The following is a 13449-nucleotide window of genomic DNA, read 5'->3' as shown; positions in this document are numbered from 1 at the left end:
ATCCCATATTGCTTCCCTACCCTCCCTACCCTGTTTGCTTTGTTTCAGCTGCAGTGATTCTGGGGTGAAAACATTCTGCTGGGAAGTTTGCAAACTGATACAACTCATCACATAATTGCTCTAGATAATACCAAGGAAAAAGTAGGCAAACATGTCCACAATCCTTTCAGAAATAATACAGCCTGAGAACTCATTCATGACACTTAAGTCTATCAAGGCATTTACTAAAATATTCTGTTAAGAGTGAGCTTAAAATTGATGTTACCAATAATTCTGTTTACTCTAATGAAAATCTGCACAGTCAAAAATTATATAAGTGAAGAGAAAGAAATTAAAAATATCGGTGGCCTTTATTTGTACTTTACTTTCTTTTTTTTCTTTTTCCATTTGGATATCTATCAGGAGTGCCTGAGTGGCTAGCTTCTCATTTCCATTTACCTAGTTTTGACACGCATTACCTCAACTGCACACAAAACTCACAGAATCATAGACAGGGGAAAACAGAGACTCAGAAAATGAGGACTCCAAGATACAATATATATATACTTGCATTTAATCTGCTCTGTAGATTAACTGAAGGGCAGTGTTTTGTTCTTAAGTCAGATAACACACTTCTTTGGGGATTGACTATAACGCTGATTATGATCTGATTAACGGCCAATTTCATGATGAGCACATTATTCAAATTTATAGTCATTTGTTTGTAATGTGGGCTATCAGAAAGCTTTGCTCTTAATTACACTGATGCTTTAATTGTAGAGTTCTACAGTGCTGATTGGAATTGTCAGTTTGTGAAAATGATTATTGCATATTAATGTTAATTGTATAGTAATGTTCTTCTAGTGTGATATGAACATGAGTTGTGTTCTCCCTCTTGATTCTACTGTATTTAATTATCATTAATATATTCTTTATTAGAAGCAGATGGGCTGTCTCTTCAATAAAAAACATTCTGGTACACTGTTCCTGCACCTATGTCAACAATCCAGAATATGACAATGAGTAAGGATTGCATTGCTGAGGTTCTGCACGTAGTTACTGATTCAAATCTTCATAATTTAATTGGTTGTCATTGGGCTATTCTGCATTTACAGGAATGTTCTAAGAGCTGAACAGCAAACAAACAATTATCTTATCGATGTACTTGTTGATATATGTTCAGCAGATTAAATGTTAAACAGTAACTGCAGTAAGACCCTCCACACCAGTCTAACCTTACAATATCGGTATTTTTCTGAAGCCAATTTCTTCTGACCTTACTTTCAAAGTGTTTCTTTTAAACTTTGCTTTTAAGTTCATTGCCTTCTTATCACACTATGCTGAAATCAAAGACTCTGTTCAGATAGCTACTGTGACAATTAGGTGACAGTGCTGATACCAACAATGACAAAAAGAAAACCTTGCTAGCACTATCCACTGTCAGTACTACAGTGTAGGGTCTATTGCCCTTTTTAAAAGTTCAGTAGGTAAGGAAGCCAAATTAACAACTGAAAAGTAATTAATTTGTTACCATGTCCCCAGGACATGTTTCCCACTAAAAAGAGATTAGCCATCACATCTGACTGAAGCCTAAATATGAGGATGGAATGCTGGCTTGCTCCATCCCATACTTGTATCTCCTACGTCTTCATATCTGCACGTGACAGCTCTACTTGTGAAACTAACAGAAGTGGCCTCTGAAACACCACAAGAACCCTGCCCATTAGCACTGTTGAATCATCTTTGCTTAAGATCCTAGTCCAAGACTCAAAGTACAAAGGATGTGACACAATATCATTAATAATTTAAAGATAGATAAATCTTGTTAGTGAGAGGAATAGTTCCCAGCTAACCTCCTTCCAATGTTATTTATTGCAGAAAGTCATGGAGAAAATGTTGGTAATGTACTGGTTTCTTGAGAGCTACAGCATTATGGGGTGCTTCCTTCTCTGAAAAAAGTGTTTTTTATCTCTGGGAGTAGTTTATGCCCTCTTTCATCAGCCCCAGATGGCAGGTATCCACATCCCAATGTTAGCACAAATATTTCAGCAGAATGTAATCTTTCCCAAACACATTAAGTTGCTTTTTATAAATAACTTAGCTTAGTGTGTTGGATGTAGAAAGCTGTGGGCTAGCCCTACCCACACTCCAAATTGACTGGATGCAATCCACCTCGTGTCCAAAAGCCATTTAGCTAAATTAATGCAGGACTATGCCTGAGCTAATAACACTTGCTGTGAATCACAGTATTAGTACAATTATGTTTTCATAGTGCCTTGTTTTTCTTTTAGGCTAAAATATTAGATCACACAGGCTGATGATTTTATTATTTACTTCAGTACCCAAGTAGAATTTAATATGTATATAAAGAGTTTATCACAAACAGAAGCTTAAATAGATGATGTAAATCTTCTCTAAAGTAGAAATAATAGATTTATCAACTACGTGGCAAACAGTGAATTACAGATTTTATTCCACTAATCTTTCATCTTTCTTTAAGATGACATGCAACATAATTTCAATGTTCACAATAACACATCTTAATTGATAGACTTCTTCCTTGTATTTTACTCCAAAGAATTAATGTTTTCATTTAATATCATACTGTCATTATCTTGTTTCCTCCACAGTAAGAAGACTTGTCTGCTTTCTGCAGGTGCAGAGGACCAGCTGAACACACAACAGCCTCCCCACCCCCCTCGTATCCTTCCTATCAGCATACACAACGATCACCAGTTATTATGCATAATTACATAGTTGCATGTATTAAATGTTGTTATATTGCATGACAGCATATTTTAACAGCTAGGAATTTACATCTCAAAACTCTTATAGGTATTTTACTGACATTTTGAAAAGCAACATCTTTTTCCTGGAATTAAATGTGTTTTTAGCACAAGTTATACGTAACTTATCTGATGAACAACATGAAAACATAATTTTAAAAGTGCAAGGAAAACATGTTTTTCCTTTTTGTGTGTGTGTGTGTGTTACCATCTGGTTCACTGGTATCCTAGAAACTAGATCTATCAGCTGCTAGCTACCTGAAGGTTTGGGAGGAGTTGGGAAGGGAAAGGAAGGTTAGTGCTCAGTATTTGTTTTAAGATAATATCTGTTCCAGGTGCACTAGAGCTAGTATTGCTAAGCAATACACCTGTACAGAGAAATACAAATTCAGAAGAGCATAAATTTATTATAAATTATTTATAATTAAGATTACCAAGCCATTATTGATCTTAAGAGGAACTCCTAGTATGAGACCCAAGCAGTATAAAATTTGAGAAGCAGCTTTGTTTCCTCTTCTGCAGAAAATGGAAGGTTGCTTCCCATGTTTATTTGACAATGCCAGGAAATTCTGAGTTAAGACTACACTTAAAAAAAAATCAAATATTTGAAAATGTGCAAGCACCCAGATAAGACATCCTGAAAACTAAAACTAAGAAAACTGAGCCAAAGAACTAGGAAGCTTTTATCTATTAAATATCCCAGAATTCCCAACAGCTCTTACCACCAGCAAATGCAGTTAAAGGTACATGCTACTCTCACAGTGCAACATTAACCTACTCCCAACTGCTGACACTATCATTGGTTTCCTAACATGGTGTGAAAAGAAAAGAAAAGAAAAGAAAAGAAAAGAAAAGAAAAGAAAAGAAAAGAAAAGAAAAGAAAAGAAAAGAAAAGAAAAGAAAAGAAAAGAAAAGAAAAGAAAAGAAAAGAAAAGAAAAGAAAAGAAAAGAAAAGAAAAGAAAAGAAAAGAAAAGAGAAAAGGAGAACCATTAATAACTTTAGCTTCACTCTTACTCAGTTGACTGCAAAGATAATCTACTGAACAGTGAAGGAATTGAGCCATTGAGTCATTGTTACATTGAAATACAAGTCTTTGTTTCCTAAAACCTACAAAAAAAAAAATTATGATGTCTCATCTCAGACTGACTAACATATGGAAGACACAAAATTAGGGTATTCTGTAGACAATTTAACTGTTCTGTGTTTTGTTTTTTGTTTGTATGTTTTTTGTCATTTTTCCAGTACATCAGTGTTTTAACCTTCTGCTGTGTTTGTTTGTCTCAGGAGCACAACAACAACAACAAAGAAATTGATTCAGGTTAATCAGTGGCATCAATATTTGAGGAAAAGAATAAGAAGGAAATGAGCAACAACAGAGACTAAAGTCTTATTGCTACTTTAGTGACTTACTACTGTGTGCCAAGTCAATTAGTTTTGAAAATCACTAGCCAAAAACATTTAAATACTCAAGGACAAAAGACATTCATTAAGGTAACATTAAAAATTTGAGAAAGAGAGAAAAGGCTCTTGGTGGAATGAGAATCAGGTTTAAACAGATTTCTTTAAGTCTGTCCTAATCTAACAAGGCAGCTTCTCTCTGGAAAATTAAGTGACAGTGTTATAGCAATATAAAGTCACAAAATAATTAGAAGTGTGGGGGTGGAAACCTGCAGGACTTGCAACAATGAATATTGTGATCTTTCTGTACTTTCACTGCCAACACTGAGGGTGATCAAGGGATCAAGCCTGCAGAAAAGGTCAGAGGATTAACAGGTGTTTGAGTATAACAGAACTAAAGTGGCAGATTCCATGGCAACAGCCAGGAGAGAAAAAAATATATATATATCAGGTAAAGGAATATCACTCTAGCTTACTCCCTCAAGTAGGTCTGGGATGTGGGGACATAAAAGTTGCCTAAGTAAACCAGGAATGACAGTAACAATTTCTCTAATACAGTAGGAAAACTAAGATGAAACTAATGATTCTGCCCATGTGCTATCCCTTTTCAAATTTTAGTGGTGATGAGAAATTGTTCTTTCAGTTGGGTGACTGATTCTAGTGCAGCTGAAGAATCACGGGTTTTAATCACTGTGTCCTAGGCCATGGATCTGTGTTGAGCAGAAGAGACATAAAACTGATGTCAAAGTGTAGTACAGCTAAACCTCTACATCCATCTTCTAATCACATTGGTTTTTACACACCCTGCTTACTTGTTTTGTCTCCCTACCTTTCTTGCATCTCTCAAAGTTATTCTGCTGCAGTCCCATACCTAAGGTTATGAGCACTGGAATGAATCAGGTATTTCTCTGCCCAGTAACAGCAAACCTAACAGAGAAGGAAGCATAACAGGATGTTGCAAACAGAGCCTGTCTTCCATTACACATTTTCTGGATGCTTGGTTACACCACAGGTATTCTGAAAGTCAGAAAGAACCGTTGACACTGTGTTGAGAAAGAACATGCCCTACTGCCAGCACCAGGACTGGGAAGCACAAAACTGATGAGGGACAGAGATGAAAGTTTTAACTGAGACTCAACAAGCCTACATTCTCTCTTGCATCTCCTGTTTTCATAATCTCTAACTTAAATTTGAATCTTTTCTGATTTTTTTCCACTTCATTCTCTCTTTCTTTACCTCTTTCTCCTGGTGATCAGAACCTAAAACTGCTGATTTCCTACCTGATTGCCTTCACATACACTATCAGAGTCATTCATCCTAAACTCCAGCTTCGGAAGGGGACCCAGATGTTTCCTGCATCTCACCAAGCCTCCAAAAACAACAGGAGGAACCATAACTTCTCTGGGTCCTGGAGAAGATGTTAGTCTAACTGCAAACTGCGTATGAAATCGCTATATTCCTGAAATCACTATTAAATTACTATCACAAAGAGACACTGTGACTGGAACAGTTCAGGTCACTGTGCTGCAAGGGTTATAACCTGAGAGAGATGTAGCAACAGCTTACAGAACACATCAGTAGTATGCATAGAATGCATAGCCTTTATCTTGTTGAATAATGTCACAAGTACTAGGACTTCTGTGAGCTTCACTTTCTTTCCTGAATTTTATTCTTCAGATTTATTTAGTGTTCCCCATTCAGTGTTGTCTTGCAAGTTCTTCTGAAGAAAACTTCATTACTTTTACCATCCATTAGCCAAATTGTAAATTACATTGAGTGCCTTTGATTTTTATTTTCTCATTGCATTACATAGCAATGTTTTTCTCCCTACTAGATGATTTTCATTGCGCTTATACAACACACATATGGTAACAATGGGTATAACTGCAGTATGATCAGTTTATTTTATGTGCATGGTATTTTAAAAATAACATGCTTGAACACTACTATTGTTTAGCCCAGCCACAAAGGATTCAAAGCAAGTTGAAGTCTTTCCCATGAGCCCTGAAGAATCCTATAGTCACGCTTACCACGGTTCTTTCCTCAAATGCTAGTGCAGCCAAAACAGAACAACTTAAACAACCCCTTCCAGTAAAAAAGAAACAATTTGTATCTTCTGAAGGATAAATTCTAAGTGGGAATTGGCTGAATAGGATTAATTAGGAAGAAATGTGGGATTGGATAGAATGCATATCCTGAATACAATACCTGAGGGTCCTGAACAGGTTTTAGTTCTCAGTCTTCCACTCCATAACAAAGTGTATCAAAGTATTTGCAAAATTTCTTTTCCTACACAGAGGGAGAAAAAAATATATATTTTTTTTTTACACTGCTACAGCTTTTTTTGGTTGATGTTTTTCCTCTACAAATATTTGGGGATATGAGGGTAAAATAGCCCAACTAAAATTCCCTGAATGCATTCTCATAAATCAATTTTTCACAGTAAATACAATCGAGACTTGTGAGAACAATAAGGGTGAAACTATAGAAAGGGTAACCACTGAAAATGAAGGTCTTGAACAAGATTTCTCTTTCATATCATATGAAATGTTATGCACTCCAAAAATTTATTTCAAACTAAATATCTCCAAACAGAATGCATTTAAAACTAAAAATATTCTCTCTTGCATGCACGTATTATCTGTTGATTGCATACACATTTTCTCTTTCATTTTTCCTCTTCCTTCACTCCCTTGCCTTGGAACAGATTGTACAGAGTTTGGATAAGATTATATCACAATGCAACTGCAAACTGACACCTTTAAAATGGGAACTCTGCCAAGTTTTTGCAATTAATATAACTGAGATTTCACCAAATGTTTTTCTTTAAATTAAGAAAAGTATCAAATTACATGCAATTTTTATTATCCATAAATATTTATGCAAGATTAACTGTTCAGTTTTACATTTCATTTTTCACAGATAAGCAAAAATTGCAAAGGACCAACTGCACAAAAGGTGCATAATAGTGTACACAGCAAAGTGAATTGTGGAAAAGTTTGTAGATCTTAGAGCTATAGTGAATTCTTTTAATAGAGAGGTTCCACCTATTTAAAAGTGAATATAAAGGCAAGGTAAAGTAGAATCAAATCCTGAAAGCTAATCCGTATTCAAGTTCCTGATATATATTTATCTTTTCTTAGATATGCACAGAAATACAAGAATGCTTATGATTTGCATCTGCTCGTTTAAATTCTCTTATTAGTGCTATATTTGGTAGTTAACATTAGCTATTAATTTAAACTCCATTTAAATTTGGGTTAAAGATGTTAAGATGCCAGAATTCTTCTCCTAGGTATTTTACTGACTTGCTGCAAAAGGCAAGGAAATATTTTGTACCTAATTTGTCTTATATACATTTTAATTTCTTATGATTTTACTTTAAAAATGTTCATGAATTCTCAGTATTTGCTCAAGAAAAGCAAATTCTTATTGGATGCATTCAAAAGCATACATAAGAAAAGTGTTCTTTTCTTCCTCCAAATTCATCAAAAGGTTGCTATAAAGTTTATATCAAGGAATACATATAAGAATTTATATCAGGGAATATAAATATCTAAGGAAACTAAGGAAATAACCTGTGACTGACTCTCTTGAGTAGTCCCATAACTAAGGAACAAAGCACAGATTTCAAACAGTAAAGCAAACTTATTCAAGCTGTGAGAAGGAATTATTAAAAATAATAATTAAAAAAAAATGAAAATGACACATTTTCAAATACTTTCTGTTTCCAAATTTTTCAGAATGGGAGAGGAAACATGTACCAGTGTAATTACTCTACCGAGAAATTTATTAGAATGGTTAAAATCTATTAAGTTTCTATTAAACTGAGTTCTTCTAATGCAAAATCATCCACAAATACCTAAATGAAATCATACTGAATGTGAGTGCAGTTGTGCCTTCAAATATTTTGAAAATACTAAAAATGTAGTAACTTGTTTTTTCATGTCTTAGTAGCTTAATTACAAAAATACTTAAGCCAATCTCAGAGAAAGCAGAAAATCACCTTTCATTTGCATTTAGGTCTCCATTGCCAGCAAAGACATCATTGTTCGGTCATTTTCAAGAGCTTATACAGCTAAGTCATTGGAAAAGCTGATATGTAACATTTCAGTTACCTAATCTGATTAAAAAAATACTAATAAAGAACCCTATTATTTACAGAAAACATCAACAAAGCTAGGAAAATTTTCCTAAATATGTCAACTTATGTCAGGATTTTAACATCTTTGAATTCCCTATCATTTTAACTGCTCAGAATTCAAATCACAGTGAACAATCTGTACATAAGGTGAAAGTATTTGCTGATGACTGCAAAACAGTGATCAGCTAACAACTGAAAATTTCCCATGCAGTAAGATTTTTGCTAGCTAAAGTAAAAGACGATCAGTTGGTTTTTTTTCATACAGAGAATCTCACTAAAATTTTTAATCAAAAATACACCTGCTGATGTTTCTAAAAGTCTTGTATATGCCTAGACAGAAAAATCTGGGCCTTCTATATTTTCTTCAATTTCTGTGTGTTTCCCACTTCTTTCATATCTTTCACTCTATGTATCTTTCACTGTTAATCTGAGTGAATGATTCATTGCATGCAATTGATGTGTGCTATTCATAGTTTTGGTGCATATTATTATCCACCAGCAGACTGCAATTTCTTTATTATTTTAAACTATGTCCTTGCAAGTTGTTGGGGAATTTTCTAATTGTTATTATTTTTTATTTTAAATGTACAAGTAAATCACAAAAGTGTGAGTATTAAACACTTAAATTTTCTTAATTTAAACTGTGTTGTTTAGTTGCTATGGCATACACACACACCAAAAAAGAAAAAAAAACTTCTTTCAGTGCTTGGATCTTAAAAGCATAATCATACAGTGGATTTGAGAAGCCAATTTTTTGGGGAAAATAAGTGTTCAGAGAAAAACTGAAGGAAAAAAAAATGGGATTAGGGAATGTTACAAAAAATTAACCATTAACATTCTAGGCCTTGTTGACATCTCCCAAGGGAAAAAAAAAAAAAAAAATATGAGTGGAAGAGATTGCAGAGTGTCATATACTTTACTTTTTTCAGTCTATAGATTGTAAATGTTTGATGACCTATGGATATCTTTCAAAATGGTTTGTGAAAAGCAAAAAAAAAAAACAAGAGCAATTCAGCTGTTATTATGCTTAGTATTGTTATGCAAAGATGTGAAAAAGTCATCAGCCACACACAAAACTTCTATAGGCAAATCCACAACCTTCTAGACAAACTATTATGGATGAATAGATAAATGTATACATGTATATCTATATATGTGTACACCATTTAATGTAAATGAATACTGTTTAGATATTTAGGTATTTGTAAATGGATACTATAATGGATATTTATATTAAAATATATTAAAATACATATAAAACATAAGGTATCTTTAACATAAATTCTCATGTAAAACCTCTTACAGTTCACTATTATTTATTGCCTGCCCATGGTGGCTGACCCAAAATGTTAAAGCCTGAAGCCAAGCTGCAGACCTCGCCTTCTTACAAAGCTCTTCCATGGACGCCAGTTCCATTTAGCAGCTGCAGGGTCAGAGGGAAATGTGTGGTTTTGGAAACACAGTATGTTAGTGTTTCCAAAACATTTTCCTGGAATTTTTGTTTTCTGAAGAAATTTTTCTCAAAAAAAAAAAGAAAAAAGAAGAGAAAAAAAGAATGGATTTGTTCCAATTTGATACTAAGCCAAATTAAAAAGAATATATATATACACACACGCACACATGTATATATATCTGTGAACTATAAATTGCAATTCAGCCAACCTTATTGCTGCGGCAACCTATTTTTTTCTGAACCCTTGGTGCCACCTTGGTCTGATTCCTTACTCTTTCTTCTTCTTGAGTCTTTCTGTTTCATTCAACAATGCTTTCTGTTTACTTAACCTATAACAGCTGCCCTTGTTCTTTTGTGTCGTGTGTTTTGTCATCTAACCTGAACCTCACTGGAGACAAAAGCAGAAGACTATAATATCATTAGTGAAGATTGCTTTATTCTTATCCACATCTACCTTTACGTACCAGGAGAAGAGCAGCTCCAATCCCCCTTTGTTGAAGTATCACATAAACACTTACTTGCTTACCATAAAGCTTATTATTACATGGAGCTCTTGGCTTTTCGCTGTGGTTTTTTTTTTGGTTGGTTGGTTGGTTGGTTTTTGGAATTCCTATGCTCCATGAGAAAAGTTTAAATCCCAATAACAATGTTAAGTGCTGAATATTTCGGATATGACATCATATCAGACTTGATAAACCTTCCTAAACTCTGCAAATCCTACAATAAAAACATGATAATTGCTAATACTCTTACTTTTCTATCTGCTGAAAGTCACTTTTCCTGAAACAATTATACAGATAATATATTCACTTAAGTCCAAGCTTTCATCCTGAAATGAAATCATCAGAACAGTGCTACAGTCTGAGATGGGTACACATAGTACAACTATGAGAAACTTAAATAGGGTAGGACAAAGAGATGTTTCTGTATAAGTAGGCAGGCAAGAAGACAAACCATGAATTACTGAGCCTCACTGTCATTTGAATTCACATAAAGTAGGAAATGATTTTTTTTTTTCTATTTTAAGTATATTACAGGAATGTTTTTTTAGTGACAGGCAGGCACATAAGCAACTTCTGTTGCTTTCACAACTCCAGCCCTCTTTCCTCTCCCAATTTCAAGTAAAAAGCTATAGAATACAGAGAAAAAAAAAAAAAAAAAAAAAAAAAAAAAAAAAAAAAACATCCAGAAATAAAAATCTCAGTAGCAGAAAACAACGGGTACTGTTTTACATAATACATGCCGTTAGACTGATGAGTTTTAGCTTGTGGAGACAAGGACACTCCAATATGAAATTAACAGTTCAACATGACAGTACACATGATTCAAGACAACATATTACACATTTTGTTATACTTCATAACACAGCTAAAAAACATCAGTCAGATTTCAACTAAAAATCACTTTGCCTAAAACAGGAGAATTCTTCAACAGATGTTAACTTTCTGCCCCTATAAGGGTCCTGTTCTATTGGCTGCAATTCCTGTAGTCAGATGGCTCTCTTTCAACTCCATTCGTATGTTTCAGCAGGTCATACTTTGTGAAGCCTCTAACAACTAATTAAATTTTTATCTCAGACCTCTAATAGCTCAATCAATAATTTAGGGAAAAAAGAAAACATTTTCTGGGAAAGCATTAGCATAAGATTCACTGAAGCTGTGTCACTCCTTCTGGCCATATTTAATTTCAGCAAGATAAACGAAGAGAAAACACAGCATAGCTCAATGCCATACAATTTGTGTTGTAGTGTCAGTTTTGTATCTTGGAACATTTCTAAATAGCTTTTCTGCTAAAGCAATAATCAATTGGTACTACAGCACATCTGTAGAAAAGCAGGATGTTCTTGTTGGAATTGGATCAAAATTACATTCTGCAAATGTTCTCTCATTCCTATACCACTTTCAGTTAAATGTTAAAATCAAAGAAATTCCATTGGATCGATAAGGACTTTGAAAAAAATTTGAAATAGTGATCTCTAGAGGGAATCTTGGACTTCCAAACTTACTTTAACTCATATATCATTAATATTTCTGTGTTAAAGAAATCTTTGTGCTGATGTCTGATAGACAGGAAGTTATATGATTTTTTTTACTCAAGACAAAACCTTCTTAAATATTCAGTAGTGTATTTCATTGTGGAAAATAGGGAAAAATATAATCAGTTAAATGAATTGTAAAATAAATGAAGGAAAAGAAATAGGATAAGAAATGGGTCCAAGTACATAGTAAATACAAAAAAAAGATCACACAAAAGTTGTCTGAAACATCGTCCAGCTATTTATATGCTGTTATATACAATATAATTAGTTGTAATATAGAAGCATAAAATCGGTAACTATAACAGAAATTTATAAGCAGCTGGTTAACATACTAAATAAGTATAATGACATTGTACAAGAAAAAAAAAAGATGAAACTGAAGAGGTGAAAAGAGGTGAATACTTGCTTGGAAAAGAAAGAAAAAAAAAAAAAAGAGGAATAAAATATTCACTGAATCTCTCTGCCTAGCTCCATTTTTATATGCAGGCACTGCATCCATAGGAAACACATGTTGGACTCCAAAATATTTCACTCTGGTTTGTATTCCATTAGCCAAGGGGAAAAGACACCTAGACACCATCTTTTACTCTTCAAAAGCTAGGAGAGATCCCCTATTTCCATTGCACTCATCTACAGCTGAGGGAGAAAGCCTCTTGGTCTTCTGTACCAGCAATAACTGTACCAGAGTATTGGTCACTGTACCAGCAATAATGAAGGGAAATTAACTTGGTAAGAAAAAGAATATCCATACTTGAAGCAGCCTAGAAAGTCAGCCTGTCTCCCAGTCCTGCCTGTGGAGCAGTGTAATTACAGACCAGCTTATGTTTGGCAGCAGCTTGATGTGTGATTTGGACAGAGCATTGGAAGTGAAGACAGTGAGCTCATCTCCTTGTGGCATCTTGAAGGCTGGCCTTGAAGAATCAGTAATGGGCAAAAAAAGTGAGAATCTCTAGGAAAAATCTCTGTTGTAAAACTAAATTTACTGATCTTTGAGACCTCATATGTCCAAGAATTCTAGCCACCCATGACGGTTATCAACCATATGTTTTGGTACATGGAAGGAATAAGTTCATAATGTACTCTGAGTTGTATAAACAAACGAAGTTTTTGCTGTTTTGTGTTTTGTTATGTTTTTTAAACATACTCCATAATGTCTTTTTTTTCCAGCCCATCTTCCAAGTTGCTTGTTTTCTGAGCCCATTTTTCCTCTGGGCAAAGGAACTAGACTATTGGCTTGAATGATTCCTTAGATCACCATGTAATCTGGAATGCACAACACCCTACTGAGGATTAAACAGCAGATTTTAACTAAATAGTTCTTAAACTAATTTCACTGATACTTTTTTCTCTTTTCTTTTTTTTTTTTTTCCTCCAAACTGAAGTGTTCTGCCATCATTTATGATTATTTGGCATTGTTTCTGGAAAGAAATGGGATGTTGGCAGATCCTATATATAAATAGACTTTGCCAGCACAATGACACTTGGAATCCTGATTTACTCAAGAGAATAATCAATTCTCTGTCAAAGCAGCTTCCATGTGAGCAAAAGATCCTCAGAGTTTATGTTCCTTTTCCAAAACCCTTTGCTCACTTTAGAAAATCTGTAGAAAGCTTCTGAATACTTCTCATTGAAAAAGGACTTTCTGTTTCC

This window comes from Anas acuta, chromosome 4, assembly GCF_963932015.1.
Source record: "Anas acuta chromosome 4, bAnaAcu1.1, whole genome shotgun sequence".
Taxonomy (NCBI): Eukaryota; Metazoa; Chordata; class Aves; order Anseriformes; family Anatidae; genus Anas; species Anas acuta.
The sequence above is the reverse complement of the archived record's forward strand: the minus strand, read 5'-3'. Positions refer to the sequence as shown.